General features: G+C 47.2%; 1 long non-coding RNA gene across 1 annotated transcript in view; it reads left to right on the forward strand.

The window, feature by feature from the left end:
• LOC109551720 (uncharacterized) overlaps positions 1 to 20,042 on the forward strand; it is a 150,453-nt gene that overhangs the window by 26,665 nt on the left and 103,746 nt on the right. Inside the window, exons 2-3 of the long non-coding RNA XR_012330938.1 lie at positions 6,340 to 6,493; positions 11,523 to 11,612. This is a non-coding gene — a long non-coding RNA (uncharacterized lncRNA). The remainder of the gene's footprint in view (positions 1 to 6,339; positions 6,494 to 11,522; positions 11,613 to 20,042) is intronic.

Consider the following 20,042-nt stretch of genomic DNA (forward strand, 5'->3'; position numbering starts at 1 on the left):
CAGACCTACTGAATCCGAAACTCTGGGGGTGGGGCCCAGTACTCTGTGGTTTAGCAAGATCTTCACATCTGATGCACGCTCAAGTTTGAGAACCACTGGCCTAGAGGAGACCAAGGCAGAACGTTAGTACCATCTCTGGTTATTTGAAGGACTGTCAGGGCAGGTGTGATATGAGACCCCCTGAGGGCAGCACGAAAACTAGAGCTTAGACAAAATGCGGAGACAGATTTCAGGGCAATAGAAGGGGGACTTTGCAAGCAGTTAGTGTGGTTTGAGAATGGTTTGGGTCTGTTGGGTAGTGAGCTGCCTGTCCCTGGTGGTGTTCAAGGATGGGGCTGCATGACCGCCAGGTGGTAGGTATTGTAGAGGGCTGTGAAGTCCACAGGAGGGAGAAGAGAAGACTGAAGGAGGAAGTGTGAATTAGGAAGACTCTAAATCAGGAACCGTGATTGAGGACTGGCATCCTGGGTCCCTCGATGCCATGGTGACAGTGGTGGGGTGGAGCAGTAACAAGCCAATGTGTGTATAGGAGTTTCAGGTGGGGCTTCTTTCCATTAGAGGCAGATCCACAATCCTGGTCTCTGTCAGGAAACAAATCCTAACATCTAGGACCAGGATCCCACCTTGGGATTTGCTTATTATCCCTATCTCTAGATTCTAGCCCTTCATTAAACGATCTTAAGCAAAGGCAGAGACTCTGATATTGGGGCAAACAGGTGGAGGCAGTCTGATCACTCACTCACCCAGTCCTCTTGGGACAGGCAGTAGAATAACGAATATTAACATCAAAGTGTCATATTGTGCTTAGTGGGTACAAGTTTTGGCTCTGGAGTCAGAAGACCAGACATGTCATTGCATGACTTAAGCATACTTCTCTCTGCCTTATTTTTCTTGTCTCTTAAATTGAGGCTTATATGAGTTGCTATCTCATAGGATTGTTTTAGTGTTGAGATAGTAGCCGTGTGCCCAGTCCACGATGAGCACGCAATATGTTTAACTATTATCATTGCTGTTATTGTTGTATCTCATCAGACTCCTAAAGTGCCTATGAGGAGGGTAGGGTAGGTTTTGTCACCCCCATTTTACAGCCCCAGGAGCCGAGGCACAGGATGGTTAAGACCAGGCTGACATCACACTGCTTCAGTATTAGTGGCAGACTCGAGCTAGGACTTGGTTTTCCTGACTTCAGGTGGCCAGGACAAAGGACAGATTCTGTATGTGTGCTCTAGAAAGAAGAGCAGAATTAGTTTTTTGAAAAGGCCATATATGCACGTGAGAAACATTCTACAAAAAAGGCATGTGGTGCAAAGTAAGTCTTACCATGCCGCTAACGGGCTGGTCTCCTTGTCCCTTTCTGAGGATGGACTCTGTGCATCCTCCAGGAGCTGGTTCGTGCTTGGACAAGCCTGGGGTGTATGGATCCCTGGGTACTATTTCTAAGGCCTGTTGCTGTTTTGGTCTCCGGCTCCAGGCACGCGCGTGTGTGTATGTGCGCGTGTGTGTATGTGCGCGTGTGAGTGTGCGTGTGTGTGTGTGTGTTGTGAGGAGGGTTTATGAGGGCAGAGTGGGGTTTAGGATCTAACCTTGCCCTTGGAAAGAGAGGCCAGTAGGTCTGGGCAGCACCAGAGATAGGCCAGGGCCAGTGCTGGGTGGCCTCCTTCAGCCTCCCTCAGGGCTGGGGGGCTTTGAGTTCTCCACCCTGTTCCAGAAGACACAGGCGGGTGGCCTGGGGGTGTGAATGCTGGCCCACGTCTCCCTTGCTCTGAGTCTGGCTTTCATCTCTTTCTTAAGGTGCTTTCATTCCCCCTGCTCCTCCCAATCTGCCTGGGGAAAGCTGATGGGGACCCCTAGACCCCAAGCTGCTGGATCATCACACCTGAGGCACAGCACAGGGGTGGGGGTGCAGGTCATGGAGGTGCAGGTCACAGGCCCAGGGGCCTGCACTCCTTGGCTCTTCCCCTTCCTCCTGGGGTCTCTGCTCAGCCAGCTCCTGGGGGAAACGTCAGACTCACTCAGCTTTAGTAATCCTGCCACTTTCCCGGCTTAGAGGAACAATCTTAGTATTTATTATCATTAGTACTATTATTTTTTAACTTCTAGAAGCCATGCTCTGACAAACACAGCATGGCCGTAGTTGCCTGCCATTTTTGTCAGGAGACAAGGGATGGGGCCAGCTGAGAATGCCGGTCCTTTCCGGGGTCAGCTGGGCCGAGACCATCCCCTGTCAAATCCCCTGACAAGCATTCTGGTGTCAGAGCAGATTTCTGTGCTTCCTGGTTACTGGTTCTCTCCAGGCTTAGTTCCTGGCTTCCCCTTTCCCTGGTCTGGAGTTTAAAAGGTTCTGCGTGAAGGCCTTGGTGTGTTGCTTCTCTGAGCCTCCCTCATCAGGGTCCTGCCTCTCTGATGACTGGAACTATTTAAAAACATGCTGCTTATCAGTCAGCTCCTTGCTGGCCTATGCAGGCTTGAGTATATCCACTCACGGGGATACAGTCCACCACTTCTGGAATCTCCCATCTCATTCTTAGATGGTGCTAGAGAGAAGAGCAGAACTAGAATTTGTGGCCAGGACTGTTTGTTTTGACAGGTACTGGGCTTCTAACCTCAAATTCCTCTTTCACTTAAAAGTCCTATGGGTTCTTAATCTCAGGATGTCTTTGAACATTTCTCTTAGGGTCAAGTTTCCAGCGGCTCATCTAAAACTTGGATGGGCTGGGTGGGCCCATTGTTCACCGGAAGGAGTGTAAATGTAGGAGAAATCCATCTGCCACAAGAGACAATCAGGTAGGGGATGGGCAAAGTGACTTCTGAGGTCCTGTCCTCATCATGCATTTGGGCTCCACATTCTCTTATTCTCTGAAGGAGCCAGAGTCTGCAGTTTTGGGGCCTTATCCTCGGTACAAGGAGAACAAGTTGAAGAAGCTACCGAGTCCTGGGATGAGCCCAGCAGCTTTCTTCCTTTTCTCACTTTGCTTCTCTCCTTCCCCCCACCCTTTCCTGCCTGAGGTGGTATGGCCAGCAGCCAGAGCTCCTGAGCCCTGTTATTTAAAAAAAAAAAATTCAGCCATCACCATGGCAACCTTCATCCTGCACCACCTCAACCAGAGATACAAAGAAGCAGTGAAAGGGAAAGTTTAATAAGATTTTTAATTTATTTATTTATTTTATGAATCTCACTGACAGTGTCTATCTTTTTGGGAAATAGAAATGTTCCATTTTCGTGTCATTATCAAAATGCTATTCATTTTCTGCCCCTTGGCTTCAGGAGGGTCACCACCACTGCTTGCTTTCTAAGGGCTCCCTTCAGAATGCGTGAGGGGTCTTTTTTTTTTTTTTTTTGCAGTACGCGGGCCTCTCACTGTTGTGGCCTCTCGCGTTGCGGAGCACAGGCTCCGGACGCGCAGGTTCAGCGACCATGGCCCACGGGCACAGCCGCTCCGCAGCGTGTGGGATCTTCCCGGACCGGGACACGAACCCATGTCCCCTGCATCGGCAGGCAGGCTCTCAACCACTGCGCCACCAGGGAAGCCCTTTTTTTTTTTTTAATTTATTTTGCTGTGTCAGGTCTTCATTGCGGCGTGTGGGATCTTTCGTTGCAGTGCACGGGCTTCTCTCTAGTTGTGGCATATGGGTTTTCTCTTCTCTAGTTGTGGCGTGGGTTCCAGAGTGCATGGGCTCTGTAGTTTGTGGCACGCAGGCTCTCTAGTTGAGTCACATGAGCTCAGTAGTTGTGGCGTGTGGGTTTGGTTGCCCCACGGCATATGGGATCTTAGTTCCCTGACCAGGGATCGAACGGGTGTCCCCTGCATAGGAAGGCGGATTCTTTACCACTGGACCACCAGGGAAGTCTCTGGGTGAGGGGTCTTATTTGGCATTTTGGCTTTTTGAAAGGGTTTGGGGTTGGGCTAATGCTAGAGCATTTCCATGGCTTTATTCTCCCTTCCATTTCCCTGACATCCAATCAGAGTCACATCAGGGTATTGAAAGCTGGAAGGGTCCTTAAAAATCACTTAACTCTGCAGTGCCATTTCTGTTGCTGCACGTCTAGCAACTGTTCTCCCACATTCCGAGAGTACTTCCTTGATCACCCCCCGGGGTGCCTGGTCTCTGGCCGTGTCAGTCCACGTGATTCAGGTGGAGCCCAGAACTTCCCTTGACCACAGCTGCTGGCTCATAGGTGAGCATGTGGCCCAAAGGCACCTGTGAGGGCAGTCCAGGGCCTTTTGTGTGCTACGTCTAAGAGAAAGCCCCTCTATTTTTCTGCTGTGGGGATGAAAGCCTGGAGCTGCTGGAGACCCCCATATACAAGGAACCTTCCTGCAAGGGGACCAACAGAGAGGGAAGCAGAGCTGAAGGATGGAGGAGAGAGACCAGGCTCAGAGGAAGTTGCTTGACATCCTGGACTAAGTCCTCAATCCATGGCTTTTCAGTTTCATGAGTAATACGTATCCCCCTTTTACTCCCCTTAAGGTAGTTTAGGTTGGGTTTTCTGACACCTGAAAAACAGTGGCTTTGATGTTACATACCCCAAGAGTTTAGAAATGAGACAACAGACAGCCGGGGCAGGGAGGCACCACCCAAGGTTACAGAGAGACAGCCCCGAAGGTCAGGTGTCCTGATGTCCGTGTAGCCTGTCAATCTGCTGTCCTTCAGTTCTCAGGCTGATTTCCCCACCATGGCAGGAACGAAAGCTGAGCTGGTGGGGGCAGAATGTTAACAAGTGTAATTACGGTAAAGACACCTGCCCAGCTACCTGCCCCAAGGGTGATGGTGAGCATTTGCGGTCATATTCAAGGAATGTCTCCATCCTCAGAAGATTTTTGTGCCTTTTATAGGTTAGGAGGGATCCCAAGACATGTCAAGAAAAGCACTAATCACATGACCAGTGCCGCGTAGCTGTGAAACCCCAAGACGTAGCTCACCTGCTTTCTCCACTGAGATCTGCTTTTTAACTCTGTAAACAGATATAATTCAGTCAGTAAACCAACACTTGTGATTTCATTAATTCCACGGAAAAGCATTAATTGAGGGCCTCCTATGTGCTAATCACTAGTTTAGAGACACAGATTCAGTAGTCAACAAGGTAGCCTCAGTGCCTGTCCTCAGGGAACTTACACTTCAGGGTGGGCATGAAAATAACCAGAGAAACACAGACTTAGGGACTGTGAAAAGTCTTATGAAGGAAAAGTACCCAGTGCCATGAGAGCATATGAAGAGGACCCATCTCATCTGCTGAGGCAGGGGAAGCGCTGAGCAGAGATGGGCAGAAGGAACAGATATTAGCTAAGCAGCGTGGGGACCAGTATTTTGAATACTGGACAGAGCCTGGGCAGTTAGGGGGGCAGGGCTTTGAATTCATTCATGCCAGTGTTTGTTGGGTACCATATGTCAGTGTTCCTCTCTTTTGCTTGCTGTTTTAGGTCCTTTTCTTCCTGCCATAGATTCTCAGAGCCCAGGAGTCCTTGAGTCAGTTATATAAACTATTTTCAATCTAGGATCCTTGGTGCTCTGGCCTCACGGCTCCGCAGGTTCAGATACGCTGCGGGCTAACGTCTAGTTAGTCACGCTTTTGTGTGTGAGGTTAAAAAACTCCGCCATCGTAACCAAGCCTGCTCTTTTAGAGAAGGGTGCGGATTGCTTCTATCCATCCTCAAAAGTGCCTCCTTTCCCCCCACCACCCCGCCCCGATTTCCCTTTCATTTGTCTGTAGAAGAATGTGGCGGCAGTGAAGCTTGCTGCCACTAGGGGGCAGGAGCGCCAAAGCAAAGGACTAAGTTCCGGGAAAAAAGCAAATGAAGCCCGCAGGTAACACGCAGACGGTCCGACAGGGTTTGCGCTGGTGTAGGCCCCGTCAAGCTCCGAAGCCCAAGCTTTACGTGTCTCGATTCTGATACACCAAGTGTGCTTACAATGATGATTCCCTCCTGCACACTGTTGATTGCTACAGATACTAGTGCCAGCAGAGAAATTTTAAAAAGGAGCCTCTGGTGGGGGTGGTTCTTTTTGTCCATAAAACAAAGGAATGGAGTCTTGGATTAGAATTTAAGCTTGAAAGAGCCCTTCAAAATGTGCAGAGGGGCCAGGGGGCCCCAGTCCTGGTTTGCAGTGTTCTGTGTGACCTTGCTTAAGACCATAACCTCTCTGGGCCTAAATTGCCCCTTTATAAAAGGATGACACGATGTGAAAAGTCTCTTCTGATTCAAAGAATCCAAGTGGTGAAGACAGTTAAGAGTGGAGAACTGCCCCCTCAGATGACTCCTTGTGTAATTTCTAATTTGGGGGGTTCTTTCCACTGAGGGAGTTCTGTTTTCCTGACTCACACCTCCTTTCATTTTACAGATGAATACACTTTACCACGAAGGAATGAAGAGCTATGGGCGGGGTTCTGGCAAGTGGTGAGAGAGACACTGTCGGTTCTTTCAAATCGCACCATGACCAAATCCTCTTTGCCTTTGATAGGGACGAGCTGTTTGGCTCTGATGTGGGAGACAGGGTGAGTATCTGTGAGAAGCAAGTATCTCCCTGAAACTCAAATTAAACCCTCCGTTATCCTGGAATCCAGAGCCTCGTTGAACTAGCTCACGAGGCTGCCGGCTTGAGAACAGCGTGGAAACAGGACTGCTCTGGGACTGAGAGATGATCTTTAAGTCCCTTTTCTGCCTTGTCACTCTAGAATGAGAAGATTTATGCCCAGACAAGGCTATCCCTGGGAGGCCCCACCAAGAAGTAGAGCTTCGGCCTAAAGCCACAGTCTTGTTCTAAGACGGGCCCCCTGGGACTGGCCCCTGAGGACCTGTGCTGTCCTCACCGTCCACTGCTGCTTTGGGCTGGGGGAAGATGGCGGACGATAACGGAGACAAAACCCCCAAACAAATCAAAAACCAACAACAAAAACCCTATAGGAAAACCTCCTTTCTCTGGCAGCACCAGTTTCTGGGATTCACGACTTAGACCCAAAATGTAGAGTGGGAGGGGTCAGCAGGGGCCCGGGGAGGCTCCGCTCGGATTCTCCTTCCCGCTTTGGGTGATGGCTCTCTCTCCCCGCCCACCAATGCCTGATCGACAGCAAGCGGTTGTCTTGCGTGGCTGCTGCCTTTCCCACCGAGCAGGATGTCATAGATACCTTCGCTGTCAATTAATATAGATCAGCACCATGATTCGTGTTTCTCTAAAGATTATTTTAATGTTGACGTACATTTTAATGGAAGTTTATTTTTTGGTTGGGTGACATCAGTACCACAATTTGTAATGATCGCAGAATGTTCCAGTTATGACTGTTTTTGGCTTTTTTTGGCCAGGCCTTGCAGCTTACAGGATCCTAGTTCCCCGACCAGGGATGAACCTGTGCCCGCTGCAGTGGAAGTGTGGAGTCCTAACCGCTGCACCACCAGGGCATCCCCCTGCCCCACGGTTTTAACTGGCAACTCCCCACCCAACCCACACATTGCACATCCCCTAGGTCCCCTCTCTTCATCTTGACACTGGGTGGAGGCGGGGAATCACCGCATCTTAGGGATCATCCTCTCTAGCCCTTTCATCTCCCAGAGCAGGGATGTGGCTTCCAGCTGGTGGCTGACCGGGGCTAGAATTCAGGTTTTCTGAATCACCATCCCTCTCAGGATTACTGAAGGTGGCCAGGAAGGGAGGAAGAGGGGACTTCACCCTCCAATGCCTGGCAGTTTACAGATTGTTAAGAGTGTCCCCTCTTACACATTTTTATATTCTCTTCCATGTTTCTACAATAAGTGTCCAAAATCCTGTCCCTGGCTGCTTGCTTGTTGGACAAATTTGGCCTGCCCGTCCTTCCTGTGCCCGAAAGTGGCATTTTAAACCCCTCCTTCCCTTCTCCCAGATCTGTCCCACCTCTGCATCCCCCAGATTGAATTTCCCAAGGGCGACTGCCACACAGAGCTAGCAACCCGTCACGAGATGGCTAAATATAAACTGTACAGACTGCAAATAAGCCTCCATGATCATCTGCTCCTTTGTTTAGCTTATTATCCTCCCAAATCAGGCTGGCGGGGAGGCACGCGCCTCGTCCGTGCTGCACAGGACCCGGTGGGTGTTGGTGTCCCACAGGACAAGACAAACAAACACGCTCTGCTGTGTGCCGAGTCGTTCCCTTCTCCATGGAGCAGGCCCTGCTTTCCAGATAAAGCTGACAGTCCCCAGGCTCTGATTTCCAAAGCAAATAACTGTGAATCCCCTCAATGTTGGGAACAGATGCAACAGTCTGGCTGAGGGCTGAGTGCAGCTAGGGACAGAGACACATGACGTGCTGTGGAAGTCGTCTTACCTCCCTCAGGGGAGGATGGGGACTGGGGGACGATGACCTGGGGAGGGATCAAGGGTTCAGAGCTGTACCACCATCCTAGAACATGGCATGTAGGGAGAGTGACCCCCAGAGGCACACATTTTTCAGGGGGGACTTCCGATCAATTAGTGATGTCTGACATGGACCCAGGTTTGGTGGGTGTGAATAGGTGTGCCTCACACTTGCCATCTGTGATCTAGAGGAAACCAATCTCAGGAGGTAGGATTTCTTGGTATGTAGGGTGGAGCGGTGGTTCCAGAAAGTTACAGGCTTAGCTGAAGCCTCAAACTGTCATGTTGAAAACATTCCTAGTGTTCAGGATCTCATGAATGGTTGGTTTTTCTAGAGAGTTGAGGTCCATTTTGAACCTTGGATTGTAATGGGGACAAGGGCACAGGAAAGAATCTGTGTTTGGAGAGGACCCAGAATGGGATGCTCTCATGAAAGGACACCGGTGACCTGGATATTTGGATATCCTGATGGATATTTACCTGTCTTCATCTTAAATGACCCTTATCAGAGCTTGGTGCTACTGGCCATTTCTTTCTTCTTGAATTATGCTCTTCCCTTGCTTAAAAACACTCTTCTGCTTTTCCTTCTGTCTCTTTGATCTTGCCTTAATTTCTCTTAAGTTTCATCCTCCTCTGTCATTAAATATTATGGTCCCTTGTCCATAGACTTGTCCTAGGTCCCTTTCTTTTCCCACCCTGTGTTCTCTCCCTAGGTGATCTCATCCTAGCCAATTACTTTAATTCCCACCTACATGGATATACTCAACCTTTTATATCTTGAGCTACACAGAAGCCCTCAGCTCCAATGGCCTATTTAGCATATCTGCTTGGGTGCCCCAAGGGCGAGTCAAACTCAACATGTGCAAAAGCAAGTCTGTGATCTCCCTTCTGTGCCCCGCCCACTTGGATCTCTTCTGGTGTTTCTTAACTCCAGTGAAATAAGCCAGAAATGTCACCCTGAACATACCCCCTCCTTCTCTCTTCCCGTATCCAATCCATCACCTAGCCCTGATGGTTTTTTTCCCCAGTTCTATTGAGATATCACTGACATACAGCATAACGACTTGCTATATAAGGGGTACAGTGTAATGACTTGACGTACATATAAATACCGTAAGTTTAGTTAACATCCATCTCATATAGTTACAAAAACATTTATTTTCCTTGTGATGAGAATTTGTAGGATTTGCTCCCTTAGCATTTTTCAAATATGTCCTACAGAAATGTTAGCTGTAGTCATCATGTTGTACATGACATCCCCAGAACTTATTTATCTCATAACTGGAAGTTTGTACTTTTGACCACCTTCATCTAATTCCTCTGCACCCTGCCCCCCCCAACCCTGATTCTAGTAAACACACATCTGTTCTCTTTTTCTATGAGTTTGGTTTCATTTTTTTAAAGATTCTACATATACATGAGACCATACAGCTTTTGTCTTTCTCTGCCTGACTTATTTCACTTAGCCTAATACCCTCAAGGTCTATCCATGTTGTCACAAATGGCAGAATTTCCTTCTTTTTAATGGATGAATAATATTCCACTGTATGTATATATCCCTCACATTTTCTTTATCCATTCATCTGCTGATGGACACTTAGCCTGATAATTTTACCTCATAAATATTTTTGAATTTGTCCACCTTTTTCTGTCATGACCACCATCCTAGATCGTTACTAAATACTTTCCTTTCTTGCTCAGACTACAAATGGTCCAAAACACCCCAATTCCTTTCCTTAAATTAATTTCAGCTCCCAAGTTGTCAAAAAAGGTCTTTGTCAAAAGGCACCTTGGATCACCCTCTCTTTCTCCTCCCACTGTTTCTACTCTGATATTGGCCTCTAGTTTACTGCAATGCTGAGGACTGTTAAAATCCCAACATTCACATGGTGCTTTCATTTCAAAGCACTTTTTTTTTTTTTTTTTCCGGTACACGGGCCTCTCACTGTTGCAGCCTCTCCCGTTGTGGAGCACAGGCTCCGGACGCGCAGGCTCAGCGGCCATGGCTCACGGGCCCAGCCGCTCCGCGGCATGTGGGATCTTCCCGGACAGGGGCACGAACCCGTGTCCCCTGCATCGGCAGGCGGACTCTCAACCACTGCGCCACCAGGGAAGCCCCTCAAAGCACTTTTGTTCTCATCATCTCATTTTATTTTCAACTGGCCCCGTGAGTGGGTCACAATCACCGCATTTTAGGGATCTTATCTGCCTTCCTTGGAAACAGTCTCAGAGACGTGGATCACCTCTTCTAAGGTCATCACTGGTTAGTGAGCAGGGCTCACGTCTGCTGACTCCCCACACTGACCTCACTGTTCCCCCCACTACTCAGAAGAGGACTTTGGATGAGCCAGATGCCCTTTAAGGCATATTCTAGGGCTAACAGTCTGTGATTCTGTGGTTTACAGGGACCAAGAGGAAGTTGCAAAAACATTTCAAAGAGAGCTTTAGAGGTGAGGTTGAGAGAAAAGGTTCAAAGTGAAACTTGCCTTTCTCCACAAGTGAGTTTCACATCTGAAGCCTGAAGACAACAGATCAATTCTCTCTGCCTCGTGGCTGCTGCTTCTCTGGCCTCTCAGTGACCATGACTGGAGGTTGGCTTACAGCCTGATGGTGACCCAAGAAGGGCCAAGGGGTTTTAATCTTGCTTGGGGAAAAGATTGAACGTGGGAGGAATGAAAACCTCATGTTGTGCTAAAGAGGGTAATGAGAAGTGAAAATAATCCACTGTGAAGGAGCCCCTGTGACAAATTGAAATAGAAGCAGGTGAGCCGTAGGGATGGAGAATTTGAGGGAAGAAAGAGTCAAAGCAATGAAGGGCTAGTGATTTCATGTTCCCAGGTGCAATCCACATAGTCTACATCTGAGAACATAGCAGAAGTTTGTGTTTGTGGTATAGACTGCTATGTCTTCTTGTAGGTATGTGTGAATTAAGGGCTTCTCAAGCTGCAAAAAGATTGTTAATGGACTGAATGATCAGGAGGGACTCCGTTGATGAGATAGATGGTCATACTTCATGAACTTTTCATTAGGCTGGATACAAAAATATAGACATTTCCTTATCCTGGGTGTGAATATGACAAATGGTGAGCCTGTGGACAGGTAAAGTAGGGATGGTAAACAAGTTTAATTTCCTGTGGTATCCCTGATTGTGTACATGGTTGTGACTGTCTTTTTTCTCTTTTCCAAATGTATAAAAGGTCCAGAACAGGGAAGACAGAAGACAGAAAGCAGATTAGCGATTGCTCAGAACTGGGGTTGTAGGGGAAGGAAGAATTGGAAGATGACAGGTAAACGTTACAGGGTTACTTTCTTTTAAATACCTTTTAACTCCCTTCACCCATTTCTCCCCCGCTCCTCTGGCAACCACCAATTTGTTCTCTGTATGTATAAGCTTTTTTCTTTTTTAAAAAAGACTCTACCTATAAGGGAGATCATACTCTAATTTGTCTTTCTCAGTCGGACTTACTTCATTTAGCCCAATGCCCTTGAGGTCCATTTATGTTGTTACATATGGCAAAGTTTCATTCTATTTTATGGCTGAATAGTATTCCATTGTAGATATATAAACCATAATTTCTTTATCCATTCATCCATCGATGGACACTTGGGTAGTTTCCAATATCTTGGCTATTGTAAATAATGCTGCATTGAACATGGGGTGCATGTATCTTTTGGAGTTAGTGTTTTTGTTTTCTTCAGGTAAATAACCAGAAGTGGAATTGCTGGATCATACGGTAGTTGTGTTTTAGTTTAGTTTTTTTTTTTTTTAACAAGTTTATTTTCTTTTTTAAAATTTTATTTATTTATTTATTTATTTTCGGCTGTGTTGGGTCTTTGTTTCTGTGCGAGGGCATGGTCTAGTTGCGGCGAGTGGGGGCCACTCTTCATCGCGTGCGCAGGCCTCTCACTGTCGTGGCCTCTCTTGTTGCGGAGCGCAGGCTCGGTAGTTGTGGCTCACGGGCCCAGTTGCTCCACGGCATGTGGGATCTTCCCAGACCAGGGCTCAAACCCGTGTCCCCTGCATTGGCAGGCAGATTCTCAACCACTGCACCACCAGGGAAGCCCGTGTTTTGGTTTTTAAAGGAACAGCCGTACTGTTTTCCATACTGGCTGTACCAGTTCACATTCCCACAACAGGGCATGAGGGTTCCCTTTTCCCCATACCCTTGCCAAAACTTGTTATTTCTGGTCTTTTTGATAATAGACATTCTAACAGGTATGAAGGGTAGTGGCTGTCTTGAACACTGGGATAAGGAAGATTTTAAAACCAAGCATGGGCTTCATGGGGAAATATGTGATGACTGATTAGCAATTTCTGCCATGGTTGAGGAATGAGGCAGTGGGAGTACAAGTGCTGACCTGGGTCAGTGCTACTCAAAGTGTGATTTGCAGATGGATGTAGGTCTAGAAATATTTGTTACCCATGAAGAAATGAGTACAGAAACGGTAAGTAAGCATTTAAAAACTTTTATAGCAATTTGACATTGCAGCCTCATCCAAGTATATAATTCCCGTTATTTTATAAAGTATTGATCTGTGGCAGATTGAAAACAAAATTAAAACCTGGCCCTTTACCAGAGATAGTTTGAGAAGCAGTGACCTGATGGACTGTATTTGACCCCATTAGTTCCTATAAAATACTTTGGACTTGAAAAGCTTATGAACGCAGCCGAGGTCCTATACATGTTGGCATTTACGTGGACTTGTTGACTGAGCATGGGTGTTTGCCAGTTTTCCTCCTCTTGCTTGGCAGAAGGATTAAGGTAATAACTACTCAGAGATTGCCAGAAATGCCTTCCTGGACTTCTCTACCCATTTCTACTTTCCATTTATTCCATAAAGCCTTCACTAACATTGGCTTCTTCCAGTGGAGAGTCAGTGAGGCCAGCAAAGAGATGATGTCATAGAAGGGCCTGGAGGGTGATCAAAGAGAGGTGTCCAACGTCAGCTGTTGAATTGGCCTGGGTGGCCGCTGGGATCATACATGAAATCACCCATTCATTTGCCCATTGATGCATTCTTACTCCTTCATTCTGTCATTCAGCAACTCTTTGTGGAATGCCAACTATAAGCGTCAAAGTGCCAGGTCCTGGAGATATGATGGTAACCAAGGCAGACGCGTTCTCTGCTTTCATGAAACTGACAGTTTAGGAGGGGGACAAGTCTTAAAGCAATAATGTGTATGAGTGGTGATATAAATCCTGGTAGGTAGTCTGATAGAGAAGCATTGGTTTCTCTGAGAATATTTAGCAGGGACCCTATCCTAGCTAGGGCATCTTGGAAGGCCTCTGAGGAAGTGACACGTCTGCCGGAGTGGCTGGACCATGATGAATGACTGGAGAGCAAAGGAAGTGACTAAGATGATCCTGGGGAGGTGGGCGAGGGACAGAAGGTGCAAGGCCTTGCAGGCTGCAGAAGGAGTTTGCACTTGATCCCAAGAACAGTAGGGAGCCTAATGGAATTACAAATATGGTTACGCCATGGTCTCTGCTCTCAAGAGACCATCAGCACAGTGGGGGAGAAAGATACCTAAACAACTACCTGTAATATAATGTGATCTGGGTTGTACAGAGGTGTACACACAAATGGGAAATAATGGGGTGAGGGGACCGAGATGCTTTAACAGGTGAAATTTGACCCTGTCATTCTCCTGCTTTAAACACTTCAGTGGTTGCCTGTTGTGGTTAGAATATAGATGAGATCTTTCTGTATCGCCCCACATGGTCTGGTTGCTCCCTCAATCCCCAGACTCTTCTGGGGGCACTGTCTTGCTTCCTCCACTTCTGACCGGCATCCTGACTGATCATTCTTTAAGTCCCCAGAAACCACACACTTTCTTCCTATAGAGTGGCTTTTATTTATTTATTTAATTAATTTTTTGGCTGTGTTGGGTCTTTGTTGCTGTGCGCGGGCTTTCTCTAGGTGCAGCAAGCGGGGGCTACTCTTTGTTGCGGTGCGCGGGCTTCTCATCGCACTGGCTTCTCTTGTTGCGGAGCATGGGCTCTAGGCACGCGGGCTTCAGTAGTTGTGGCACGCAGGCTCAGTAGTTATGGCTCGTGGGCTGTAGAGCGCAGGCTCAGTAGTTGTGGTGCATGGGCTTAGTTGCTCCACAGCATGTAGGATCTTCCTGGGCCAGTGCTCGAACCCGTGTCCCCTGCATTGGCAGGCGGATTCTTAACCTCTGAGCCACCAGGGAAGCCCTAGAGTGGCCTTTTGTTTGGAATGCAATCTCCCTAGGCCCCCACTGCACCCCTGTCTGCTTCACTCATTCTCTAATTTTTCAGATCTCAACTTAAATATCCCTAGTTCCCCAGAGGACCTTGTACTTCTCCCTGCAGGTGCTTAGGACAAGTAGAATTCTTTGTTTGTATGATTTGTTGTTTAATGTCTGTCTCCCCTGATGCGGTAGGCATCCGATACATATTGAATGAATGAATGAATGAATGAATGCATAAGAAGACAGCTGGCCTGGCCTGGGAAGATAGAAGTGCTGGCATGAGAGAGTGGACATGGGGCATGGAGTTTGGGTCGAGGGCGGGGGAGTGGGCATGACTGGTCCCAGAGCACAGCTGTTCCTTCTCTGTTGGCTTTTCCTCTCTCCCAAGCATGTGTGAAATGAGCCACAACATGATGGGACTCTCTGAAAGGCCACTTTTGAGGGATTATGAGTGCCAATCCTTAGCTCTTCAGGGAAAGCAAGTATCCCAGGAGATAAACCGTGCCTAGTCGTATCTCTGTGAATTACAAGAAAACCCTTCAACCTTAAAGTTGCTCAGGACTACAGAGCTTCTGTTGGGGTGTGTCATGTAGCAGGTGATGAGCATGTTGGAAGGCTGGGGGCTGGGGCTGTGGTCAGCCACAGCTGAGCCCTCCCTCGTCATTCCCCTCTGCCCTGTGTGAGTCAGTCCCTGCTGGCCTTAAGGTTTTGGTTCAAGAACTAAGAGGCCCATGTCTGTAAAATTTTCTCTGTGAGTCATCTATTGCCGTGTAACAGCTTATCTCCAAATGTCGTGGCTTAAAATAGTGCATATCATTGACTATGTCTCATGGTTTCTGTCGGTCAGGAATTCAGAATACAGGGGGCATGCCCTGTGTCTGATGCTCCAGGTCTGGGGCCTCAGGTGTGGGAGCAGGAGGGTTGAAGGCTGGGTGCTGGAATCATCTAAAGTCTCCTTCAGTTATGAATCTGGTGGGTGATGGTGTTGCTGGCCTGGGGACCTCACTGGGTCTGTGGGCCGAGACACCCACGTGTGGCTTCTTCATGTGCTTGGGCTTCCTCACAACATGGTGGCTGGATTCCAAGGGCAAGCATCTCAAGGGAGAGCCAGGTGGAAGCTGAATCCGTTTTAGAGCCTAATTCTCAAGTCACACAGCGTCACTTCTGCTACATTTTATTCGTTAGAAGAGAATCACTAAATCCTCCTCATGTTCAAGGGGAAGGAAATTAGACTCCACTTTTTATGGGCATATTTGAAAACTACCACATTCCCTTCAACAAAAGTCCAGAGAGTACCCTGGAATAGCGGTATATGTTCCAGTGTAAAATAATGACGTCCGGGAATTTGCTGGTGGTCCAGTGGTTAAGACTCCACGCTCTCACTGCTGAGGGCTCTGGTTTGATCCCTGGTCCCGCAGCCACGCGGCCGAAAGAAAAAAAGAATGACATCATAGCAAACATTTCATTTCTGAGATTCTCTAGGACCCTACCCTGGGCAATGTTTTGACAGCTCCCCACATCCCCCATCTCCCTTTAGGAAGAGGCACTAATTTCTGAGAAGCTTCTCTACCCCTGGTTAAATAAACATAGGACAGTCTGATTGTACTGTGTGTGTGTGTGTGTGTGTGTGTGTGTGTGTGTGTGTGTGTATGGTGGGGACCATCCACAGTTCACCTGAAACTCTGCAGACAGGCTACTCACTATCCTGGAACATTGGGAAGCTTCTCAAGGTTCAGTACACATTTCTGATATTTCAGAGCTGCCCAAAGACATAATAAAGAAAGAAATAAGCCACACTAATAGTGAAGAGTTACATTTAAGGGAAGGTTCTTCGACTGAGCTAGTTTAAATGTTAATTTTGTTACTCAGGAGGACGCTTTGGAACTCCCTGTCATTATCAAACAATTAAACTGTAGTTCCTTATTAATTTTTACTGCTTTCCTAGGGTAATTAGTGGCGCGTAATGTGAATTGCATCCCATTAATGAATAGATTTCTGAATGTGAGTGGGCAGAACCTTTTATTTGGCTATCCAACTAGACAAGGCCCACAAAAGGAAGAAAGGTGGACCCTTGCCAGAATAGAGGGCCTCTGCATGTCTCCCTGAGTCCAGGGTGAAGCCCGGCAGTGCCCTTTATAAAATATGTAGTCATCAAGCTTCAGGAAGTATGATGGTCCTGGCGCCTTCCTTGAACTCAAAGTTGGCAGTCAGAAAAAGGATAGTTCTATTGGAACAAGGATTTGGAAACCAAAACCACGATATGGAGATTCCTGAAGTCTTAAAGGAAGACTCTCACTTGCGGATTCATCTTTTTGGTTTTGTTGAAAGTGCAGTTTATAAAGCACCTACTATAGGCCTGGTACTTTACCAGGCAACATGAGTATACTATTTAATTCTCCACACTCCTTCATGAGATCGCTATTATTATCTCAATTTCATAGACAAGGAAAACTCATCTTGGGCTTAAAAACATGAGATCATATATTAAGTGACAGATCTTGGCCCTGAGGCCAAGTCCAGCTGAGTCTCAAGCCCCAATTCTCAACCACTGCATCACTGCCTGATGGTCGGGCCATATCTTTATTCATATCCTCTGTTGCATCACTCTGATTTATTTTAACATTTTTCTTGTTTGCAGATTCTATAACTAACAAAATTGAACACAAGTGTTAAAGAACCTTAGAGATGTAATGTGATCCCTTCATCGTTTTTTTTTTTTTCCCACTTCATCTTATAAATGAGAAAATTGAGGCCCCGGGAGGAGAAGGGACTGTTGACTGAAAACAGATGCACAACCTAAAAGTTGAGAATTATGTTTTATTTAGTGGACTTTCTGAGGACCTCAAGCCCAGGACACAGCCTCTCAGATAGCTCTGAGGGACTGCTCCCAAGAGGTAAGGAAGGAGGTAGGATATATAAGGGTTTTTGCAACAAAGACCAGGTTGTTGGAACATTAAAAGATTACCGTTAATTAAAGAAAACCAGAGAGCTCAAGTTAATGAATTTAGCACTTTTCTACGTATGGGAAGATGCAAGAGTCTGGGCTCACTGAACTCATTCCTTTGCTATGCACCTCAGCTCTCTGGGGCCAGTGTCCTGTTCTTGCACATCCTGAGTCCCCTCAGGGTGCACAGTTGGGGAAGGCGGCCATGGCTGAGGGCTTGGCAGTGGGCAACCTGGCAGCCCGGAAGCCATTTGTCACCATGCTGTGTTCCTGCAGGGCTCACCACGGGGGCGGCTGTGGTGGATTGATGGCTGAAACACCCTTTGTTTACTGACATGGCAGGACACTTTTTTCATCCACAGGACCACCTGACCCAGTGAGAGAGTAGTGAATCTGGTTCCATGTACATCCTAGAGGTGGTCCTGGCTGCCAGCGGTTCCCCTGATTCCTACTCTGTTTGCAGAATCCTCAGATCCTAACAGAGAGGCTGACCTCTGGCTTCCTGGGTGGGCTTCTCACCAGCAGTGTCACCTGCTCTGAGACTCTAGGTAAGTCACATTCCCTGTATGGGAAAACCATAGCCAGCTCTGTCTTGTCCCCTGGCAACCCAAATGTCACCAGCCTGAAAATACAAATTGTGTTGGCACAAGTCCCCACCTGCCTGGATGATAGCATTCACCCTCTCCTCGGTTGACCTGGGGGTAGGTGGGGGGCAACTGCTGAGACCACAGGAAGCAAAACTGCAGATAAGGGGGGACTACTGTATAGGAGAGCCTGGATCCTGATGGCTTGGTTGAGTTGCCCAACCAAGCCTAAGGGCGCCTTCCTCTGGGCTTCTCACTTAAAAACAATCAATGCAGAATGGTTTAAGACATTCTTAACCTCTTTATCAGTTATTTCCGGCTGAAAGCTAGCCTAATAGACAGTAGCATGTTGAGTGATGGGACACAGTCCCTGCCCCGAAGGAGCTTACATGCAATCGCTAGATGACAGAGATGCCGGGCAGGGAAGAGAGCGGAGTTGTCAGCTGGGGCAATGCCTGGGTACCAGCTCAGCCGTTCTCTTCTGCTTATCAAAGGAGAAGAACAGCATTCCTTGCACACTGTGTCTCCGTTCAGTATAATTAAATTCCATCTCTATTTGCTTTTACTTTTAACTTCTAATTTCTCAGAGTAAATCTGAGCCGGGAAGAGCTGACCAAGGAAGCAGCTGCTCCTAGGAGCCTGGCCGGTCTGCAGGCGGCTGTGGTAGACTGCGAGCTCATTTAGAGAACACTTTGGGATCGATAATGATTTCAGTTCCACCAGAGGCAAGTGTTTGGAGCCAGTGACTCTGGAGGAGGAGTGATGCTTACATTCGGAGCGCCGGTGTCACGGGTAGAGGCTTCTTCCTTCTCGCCTTCTCTGCGTGGGAGAAGTCATCTCTTTTTTGGCTGGAGGGTGGCTAGGTCAGTCAGTCCTGGCAATTGTTGATTCACAGTTCAGATTTTCTCTCGCAGGTGACAAGTTTTGCCAAGAGAGAGGCAGTGGAGGGTGGTGGTTAAGAGCTCCAGCTCTAAGAATCCAGACTCTACCTCTTTACAGACCGTGTGACCTTGGGCAAGTTACTCAGCCTGGCTGAGCCTGGATTTCTTTATCAGTGCTCTGTGGATAATCACAGGAGACAAGGCTTCTGCTGGCCCTCAGCAGGCCTTCCATAGATCTTTCGAGGAGCATGGTCGCCAAAGGCTGGAATGGGGAGGGAGTGAATTTGTGGAATGCACAGAAATGAAAACATCCCCAGCAGCTGGGGGTGTAACATCAGTAAAGGCACAGAGGTCAAACAAAACAAAATAAAAACACAAAACAAAACCCAAAACACGTTGAGGGAGGGGTACCCAGGGCGTTACCAGGAGGTGTTGAGATGAACTCTGTCTCCCTGCCTAGATCTGGTACTGCCAAGGTCCTGCCCTGTGAGAAGCGCCTCCTGTTAAAAAAGGACTAAAACACTCCCCCAAACGTGACGTCCATAAACAAATATTTTTAATGATATTCAAAGTTTCTGTGTTTTTAATGGAAGAAATAGGCACCTTTATGCTGTAGGTAGACAAGTATTCTATTAAAATATTTTAGTAGGACAATTGTCAGTATGAATCAAGAGCCCTAAAAGTGATCACATCCTTTGACTTGGCAGTTCCACTTTCAGGAAATGATTAAAGGAACTAAGATTATGGTTGTGAGAAATTTAGTTCACATGCTTTTGGCACAGTGTTGTAAAAATAGAGAGGAACTGTCCAATAATTTCTTAAATTCTGGTGAATCTGTAAGTGGAATACCATGTTACCATTAAAAAATGTAGAACATTGCTTTTTAAAAAAATGTTATTGAAGTATAGTTGATTTAAAATGTTGTGTTAATTTCTGCTCTACAGCCAGGTGATTCAGTTATCTATATATATATACATTCTTTTTCATGTTCTTTTCCATCATGGTTTATCACAGCATATTGAATATAGTTCCTTGTGCTATACAGTAGGACCTTGTTGTTTATCCATCCTATATATAATAGTTTGCATCTG

Source organism: Tursiops truncatus, chromosome 3 (genome assembly GCF_011762595.2).
Source record: "Tursiops truncatus isolate mTurTru1 chromosome 3, mTurTru1.mat.Y, whole genome shotgun sequence".
In the NCBI taxonomy this organism is placed as follows: domain Eukaryota; kingdom Metazoa; phylum Chordata; class Mammalia; order Artiodactyla; family Delphinidae; genus Tursiops; species Tursiops truncatus.